The sequence below is a fragment of the Sciurus vulgaris genome, assembly GCF_902686455.1.
Source record: "Sciurus vulgaris genome assembly, chromosome: X".
Taxonomy (NCBI): Eukaryota; Metazoa; Chordata; class Mammalia; order Rodentia; family Sciuridae; genus Sciurus; species Sciurus vulgaris.
This window is the reverse complement of record NC_136471.1, coordinates 38,940,297-38,948,150: the sequence shown is the minus strand read 5'-3', so window position 1 is coordinate 38,948,150 and position 7,854 is coordinate 38,940,297.

Genomic DNA, 7,854 nt, shown 5'->3' with positions numbered 1-7,854 from the left:
AGGAAAGGAAGGAAGAATGGAGATGGAAGGGAGCAAACCTTACAGCCACAACTGATGCCCTCCCTACTGAGAACACAAAGGAAGCCATGTTTTGCAAAGCACCTGTAAATACAACCTTTCTCTGAACAGAGACCCTGATAGGAACTGAAAAAGGAGTGAGCTCTTTTCTACTCTCATGATTGTGTTAAAAGTGTAAGTTCATCATCTGCCTCTTCATAAGCCCAAGAATGAGGGCAGCAAGCGCCTAGTGGTTTATTTTTATTCCTGATATCATCTCCCTGATCCCAGAGGGAGCCCAGGCGGGCTTATTTAAGACCACACGATGTGGTTGTTAAACTCGTGCATGCCTAAGGGACCCTTCTAGTCTGTTGTAGGGCACAGGGAGAAACTAAGCTGATGCTCTATTCAGTGGCCCTCATCTTTCAGCCAGGAAGCACTTTAATAGTAGCTGTAAACCAAAGAAGCAGCTCAATGCCATTCCTAGTCCAATGAGCACATTGAGGAATTGCACCTGGCTCAGTGAGCTTATTAGTCATCTTTTAACAGATCTGGAATATCTAAAGGACATAAGACTTTGCATGAGGGACAGTGGGCCTTTTCCAAGGAGATAAAATGATCTGTGATTTCAGGAGCTCTGTCATCTTAGGACAAGACAAATCCAGCAATGTCTTAGTTTTGTTATTGCTGCTTAATAAATTACTACAAACTTGTGGCTTAAAATAGCACCTATTTATTTGCTCTTAGTTTTGTAGTTCAGAAGTGCAGGATGGTGTGACTGGAATCTCTGTTCAGGGTCTTAAAAGGTTAAAATCAAGTTGTCAGCTGACCTGCATTTTCATCTTGAGGCTCAGGGCCCTCTTCCAATCTCAGGAGGTACTTGCAGTTACAGGACAGAAGTCCCCATTTCCTTGCTGGCTATCAGCCAGGTCACCACTCTGTTCCCAGAGGCCACCTGCATTCTTTCTCACATAGTCTTCTTCGTATTCAAACCCATAACAGCATTTTAGGCCCTTCTTGAGCTTTGAATCTCTCTGACTTCCCTTTCTGCCACCTGCCACAAGCAGTTTTTAAGGGTTCAAGTGATTAAGTTAGACCTGCTGGGATAATCTCCCTCTCTAAAAGTCAACTGTGCCATTATGATGTAACATAACCACAGGAGTGATATTTCATCATATTATAGAGAGTAGAACTTGGCTAGGGGCAAAGGGTGCATATTTAGAATTCTGCATACCACAAGTAATAGAAAGAAACTATGGTATTCACACACACTCTTTACTCTCCCTTGTCACCATGCACTGACTTGTAGACCTCAGAGTCCTCAAAACAATACATATCCAGAAGCTAGAACTAGTCAGAATTATCCCAAACATATCCATTGGTAATGATTCTGGAAATATAAGAGATCCTACTGTTTCCATCATTTCAGATACAAGTATATTCCCTGAGCCAAAATCAGAGGAGTGATTAAATTATAGATCTGGTACAACACTACTTTGAGAACAAATTCTCCTTTGTAGTCATCCAAAAGAATGGACACTATTTTTCTTGGTTGGCTTTCGTAAAAATTGTTTAACAGTGCATGGCAGTGTGTGGATGCCATTTACATATAACAAGCTACCCGAAACACCAGATCTCTTTGAGCTACTGATTTTGAAAATACTTCTATTTTTCTAAATGTGCATGATTTTTCCATTATTTAGAAATCAAATGATTTTCTGACTATGATCCCATTTGACAGTCTAAAATAAAAATTCAAGAAGATAGTGCACAAGATAAAACATGAAATCAGGATAGGTTAGAGTTAGTGATGCAACTGTGAGTGAGGTTGGATAAGGGGCTAATATCCATGCATTGTAATGAAGATTTACAGAAGAACAAAGATATGCATTATATTTTAGAACCCAAAAAGGACAGAAAATAAATATGGCTATGGTTGGAACGTAGTATGAAATTTAAGTTGTATGAGGATTTTAGCCTTTTTTCTTTCCAAAAGCAACTGGGGAAAGATCATTAGATAGAATGGCTCTCCCTTATACCTCCACTCCATTTTTGAGTTGTGCTTTATCCCTATTATAGTGTATACTTACATGTACTCCTTTAAGCTTCCCAACTATAGTATAAAAAGAATGACAATGCGAATGGAAAAATAATCTCTCTCCAAATTTGCTAATTGAAAGCAATCTAGTCTGGCAAGGGTTTAACTTAAAGAAAGACAATTGTATTGTTAATGAGTTAATGTTCTATACAACTACTGACTCAGACCTAAAAGCATGGTATGGAGATGTGCTTGATGCTGGATGAGAGAGCACAACTAGGGAAAGATTTAGAGATCTGTGAAGTGTAGTGTCAGAGACTGGAGGAACACTTGCACAACAATGAGAAAGGTCTGTTTCCTAAGTTGTGTGCCAAGAGTTCAAAGTTTGGTTCAGGGTCTTGGAATGCTACTGAGTCAGAATGTTGTATAAATAATGAGAGCATGTCTGACCTAGAAAGTAAAGATGAGGTATACAAATTTAGACAAGAGGGACTTTGCATTCTTGGGAGCAAAGGAACTTAAAAACAGGGTTGTGGCATCTAGTATAAGGAAATTTAATGAACCAACGAAAACTGTAAGACTTATATCTCAATCTATAACAAACTGGATTCAAAATAGCTATCATGCATTTTTATTAGAAAATAAATTATTAGGAGAATCTCTTGAATTTGCTATTCATATTTACATATTTGCTAGTCATATTATTGTGTACTTTTTTTTAACATCAGGATTTCCAGGGTCAGTTTTTAATTTTTATTTATTTATTTTTCCTCCATGTTCACTGACACATCCGAGTCTGGGAATCCACTAGAACTAATTATGAAAGAGTGAATGGAGGGAGTGAGCCAAGGACAGGAAACTATAGTTTCACCCAGGGACCAGGCAAGGCAGCGATTTGGTGCAGAGGGAGGGAAGGAGGGCTCATATGCCTTTATTTAATTGGCCTTTATTTTGAACACTGAGATTTTTATTCAGGTTAGTAGTGTAATCAGTGCACTCTAAATAAGAGAGATAATCTGGCAGTCATACCTGATGCATAATCCAAAATCCTTTGGAAGTTTATTACAATACAGATTTCTAGCATATGCCATAGACCTATTGAGTCAGAACTTCCACAAACACTGTTGGAGGGAAGCACCACAGAAATTGAAAGGACTGGTACCCTAGGAACATAGCCCTCTGAGAAGAGGAAAACCATGGAATACAGAAAGGGAGAATTACCTTGCGCAGAGGCTTACAGTCATGTTCTTTGGAGGCCACCTTTACCTCTCATTTTAATTGGCAGTGATTTTTCTTTTTTGGACAAGGAAGCAGAGACTTGGATTGGTTAAGAGGCTCATCCAAAGTCACATAATTAATTAGTGGCAGAGCTAGGGTTGGAACCCTCGTCCCCTGGCCTTTTGGGCAATTTTCATTTTCAGGCCCTTGATCTCGAGTATGTTATTGTAAGGTATCATTTTAGTGTGGCAAGGATTGCAGAAATTAAAGGATGGGGAAAGAGACCTCTTCATTAAACTTAAGACAAACACTACATAAAACTGATCAACAGCGACCAAACTAATTGGTGATTTATTGAGCTAAGTAGTGAATGTAAAACTAGAGATTCATAAAAATAGGAATATCTACTGGTATGAATAGGTCAATTTAACAAAGAACCTCATTGACTTAATTGAGTCAAACAGTACAATGTACCAGCTTAGTAGTCTTAGATGAGGATTTTGAAGACTGAAGGACAAATATGTTCACTTGTGTCATCTTTTTTGAACAATGGCATTGAATATAGCAGTAACCATACATTTTTATTTATTTTAATGCTTTTATTTACTACATTCTTGTTATACATAGAAGTGTGGTTCCTTTTGACATAATCATGCATGCATGGTGTATAATTTGTTCCATTTCAGTCTTCAGGACTTCCTTTTTCCTTTCCTCCTTCCCTCCCTGGTTCCCCTTCCTCTACTTTATAGGTCTTCCTCTATTTATTTGTAGTTTTTTAATTTAGTGCATTATGAGTACACATAAAGGTGAAATTCACTGCGGTATATTTATATATGTACATAGGATAGTTGAGTCAGATTCAATTTACTTCTCCTTTTACCATCCTTCCTCCCTCTCTCTCAATCTCCTTCCTCTACTCCACCAATCTCCCTTCTATTTTCATGGAATCCCCCTGTTTCACTTTTTCTCTCTAGCTCACACATATAATAGAAAACATTAGACCCTTGACTTTCTAAGTCTGACTTATTTCACTTAGCATGATGTTGTCCAATTTTATCCATTTACCAGCAAATGACATAACTTCATTCTTCTTTATGGCTGAGTAAAACTCCATTATGTATATGCCACAATTTCTTTATCCATTAATCTACTGATGGACATCTGGACTGGTTGCATAACTTGATCATTGTGAATTGTACTGCCATAAACATTGTTGTGTTTATATCACTATAGTATGCTGATTTTAGTTGTTGTGGATAAATGCCAAGGAGAAGCTCACTAAATAGTCCCTTGCAAAAAAATAACTGCATGTTTTAAGTGACCAAGAGCAAAGCTAATCTCTAGAAGAGAAAACTGTGGAATCATAAGATTGCAAGATGTTGGAGACATTCTTAGGGCTTCAGAAAGAGGCAGAAGGAGAAAGATAAAGCACCAGCGGCTTGACCCTCATACCTAAGAAGTGCTCACTAAATTATCTGGTATTAACCTGCATTTCCCAAACTCCCTTGCAGTTAGGGTGGGGTCACGTAGCTAGCTCTGACCAATGGAAGTGATAAGTATAACTCAGGAGGTTAAGAGTTGATGTCCTTCTACCTTTCTCTTTCCCTCTTGTGGTCTTAGAATCTATATGTGGAGATGGTAGTGTCACAAAATCAAGGGAGTTTGAATCCTCAAGTCAATACTTAGAGGAGAATTCCCATCAATCTTCACTGGACTTGTCGAAATAAACTTTCATTGTATTGAGATTCTATAAAATTTTAACTAGATTTTTTTTCTTTTTCTGGTAAGTGAGCTATTACTAACCCAAATGTAATCCTCTTCTCATGAAAATAACCAATTCAGTGAATGTTTTGCATGATTCCCCTATTCCTATCATGTATATCATTAAATGCATTTCTAATGGCATAAAATGTTTGATGATAAAATGATATTTCTCCTATAGAAATTTATTTTATATCATTTTGTTGGAAGGTCTGTATTCCACAAAACTACGCAGTTAAAGTTAGATGTTTTCTAGGATTCCCAACAAGAATACTGTGTATTGATAGAATGTATTACTACCAGACTTCTCGACAACCATAAATGTTCTAAAACTGGACTGTTATGAAGGTTACACAACTCCATAAATTTATTAAAAATAAATTAATGGGCTGGGGTTGTATCTCAGTGGTAGAGTGCTTGCCTAGCATATGTGAGACACTGGGTTCAATTCTCAGCACTACATAAAACTGAATAAATAAAATAAAGGTAGTGTGTCCATCTACAACTAAACATAAACAATAAATTAAACATACTCTTAAAACAAGTAAATTTCATATTTAAAGTACATGTTAAGAATATTGACATTTTTAAAGGTTATCAGGCATGGATATTTTCACAAATTTTTGCACATATTTGAACATGAATTGTAATTATTCCCCAGTTCACTTCAAGGACTCCTAAGCACATGTCCTGAAAGTGAGGTATGTACTAAATAATACACCCTTATGAGCAACAGTTAAGAATAATATTCCCTGGTCCAGAAAGAGGTCTTGCCAATAGTACCTTAATAATGAGTTTGAACTTGATTTCTCTTCACAGATTGCCAACAATGGAGAAAGATGAGGGGTCCTAAAACAGAGATAGTCCTCAGAAAATGGAACACTTGGAACTTCTACAAGAAAGTACTTTTCACAGATTTCTAATCTCTCACCTACATCAGAAGTAGCAGAAAGTAGAGTTGACTCCTGTTGAGAGCAAGAGTGATGACTAGAAGAATTCTGGAAACAAGCCATCTTTAAGGAAAAGGGGAAAATAGCCCAGCATTGCTTTTGGAATTCATTTCTTCTTTTCTGTTCCCAAATCTGTGTCCTGAGCCCTCATGGTGTCCATATGTCCAGGAATTGAGGCAAACAAGGTAGCACATAAAATTAATCATACTGGGAGGGAGGCAAGAATGGAGGAAGGAGGGACTGTATAGAGGGAAAAGAGGGGTGGGAGGGGTGGGGAGGAAGGAAAAAATAACAGAATGAATCAAACACCATTACCCTATGTAAATTTATGATTACACAAATGGTATGCCTTTACTCCATGTACAAACAGAGAATCAACATGTATCCCATTTGTTTACAATAAAAAAATTAATCATACTGAAATGTTGGCAGCACATTTCCAATGGAGTGGACAAGACATAAAGAACTTCAAAATGGTGAAATTGGAGATGGAAATGACAAACTGGTATGGAAGATACTATTTTACTAAAGCAGTTGTCCAAATACTCTTGAACTTATACTGCACAGGCAACTATTTTGTAATAGTAGTAGTAGAAGTAGTAGTAGTGGCAGCATTTATTCAATATTTACTATGTGTCAAGCCCTGTGATAGGTGCTTCATATGATTTTATTGTTTACTATTCTCAATAAACCTTTGAAGTAGGTATTATTGCTCCAGTCTGCAGATCAGGAAATTGAAACATAGGGATGTTGAATAATTTAAGATTGCACAGCCAGGAAGCAATGGAACCTACACTTTAAGTGCTCTATACTTTATTGACATGAGCTCAACAGGAAAATTTCATATCCAGAATAGAAAAAGAAAGTAGACTGACATAATTGAGTGCCTAAGGACCAGGGTCAACACCATTCATGCTCTCTGGTCTACTCCCCATTAATCCTCAGCATAGCTCTGCAATACCATTAAGCATTGCTCTACTTACAGATAAGTAAACAGTTGCATTCTTTCAATGCATGTTTACTGAGTGCCCACTGTGTGCCAGACAGTGTACCGGGCATGGGCCACACTAGTCAACAAAATAAACACTTCGTTGGCTTCTGTAGTATTGACATTTTAGTGGGTGGGAGAGGGAAACAATAAGTAAACACAGGCTGTAAAGACAATTAAAATATAATAAAAAGGGATAAGGATGCTTTTTCCCTTCTTCAAAACAAAACACTCTCCACTCTCCTGAGTTTATTGTTTGTTGTTCCTATTTTTACTACACAAACACATATTATATATACAAAGTACATATTATGTATATTTACATATAACTTGTATATATACTTAAAAATTGCATCCTTCAGATTTTGCTAAATATCAAATATAGTATCCTGTAACAACAAGCATTTATTCCACTGCTTCAGGCTCTATGCTTCAGCTAGAATAACATTTCTCCATATAGCTTCATTCTGTGGCTGAGGCTGAAGAGACTGTTTCAGGGAACGTGCTCTGCGGAGGTCAGAAGCTCCCAGAAGAACAAACTGAAGATATACTGACCTTTAAGGCCTTGACTCAGGCCTCTCACACTCAGTTCTACCCACGTATTCCACTGGACAAAGCAAACCTCATGGCCAAGCCATCAGTGGACCAGGGAATTATATTCCTCCAATAGAGGTGACTAGACAAGGAATGAATACATTCTGAATAAAAATCTAATCTATAGTAAATATATAGAATTATTTTGTATATTTTCAAAATATACATGAAAGTTGTACTCTGAAAGTCCTTCTGAAAGCTGCTCATTCAACATGGTTTTTAGATATATTCACACATGCAACTCTAAGTCATTCATTTGAACTTCCATTGAACAGTGTATTAAATTTATTTTTCTACTCCTCTACAGA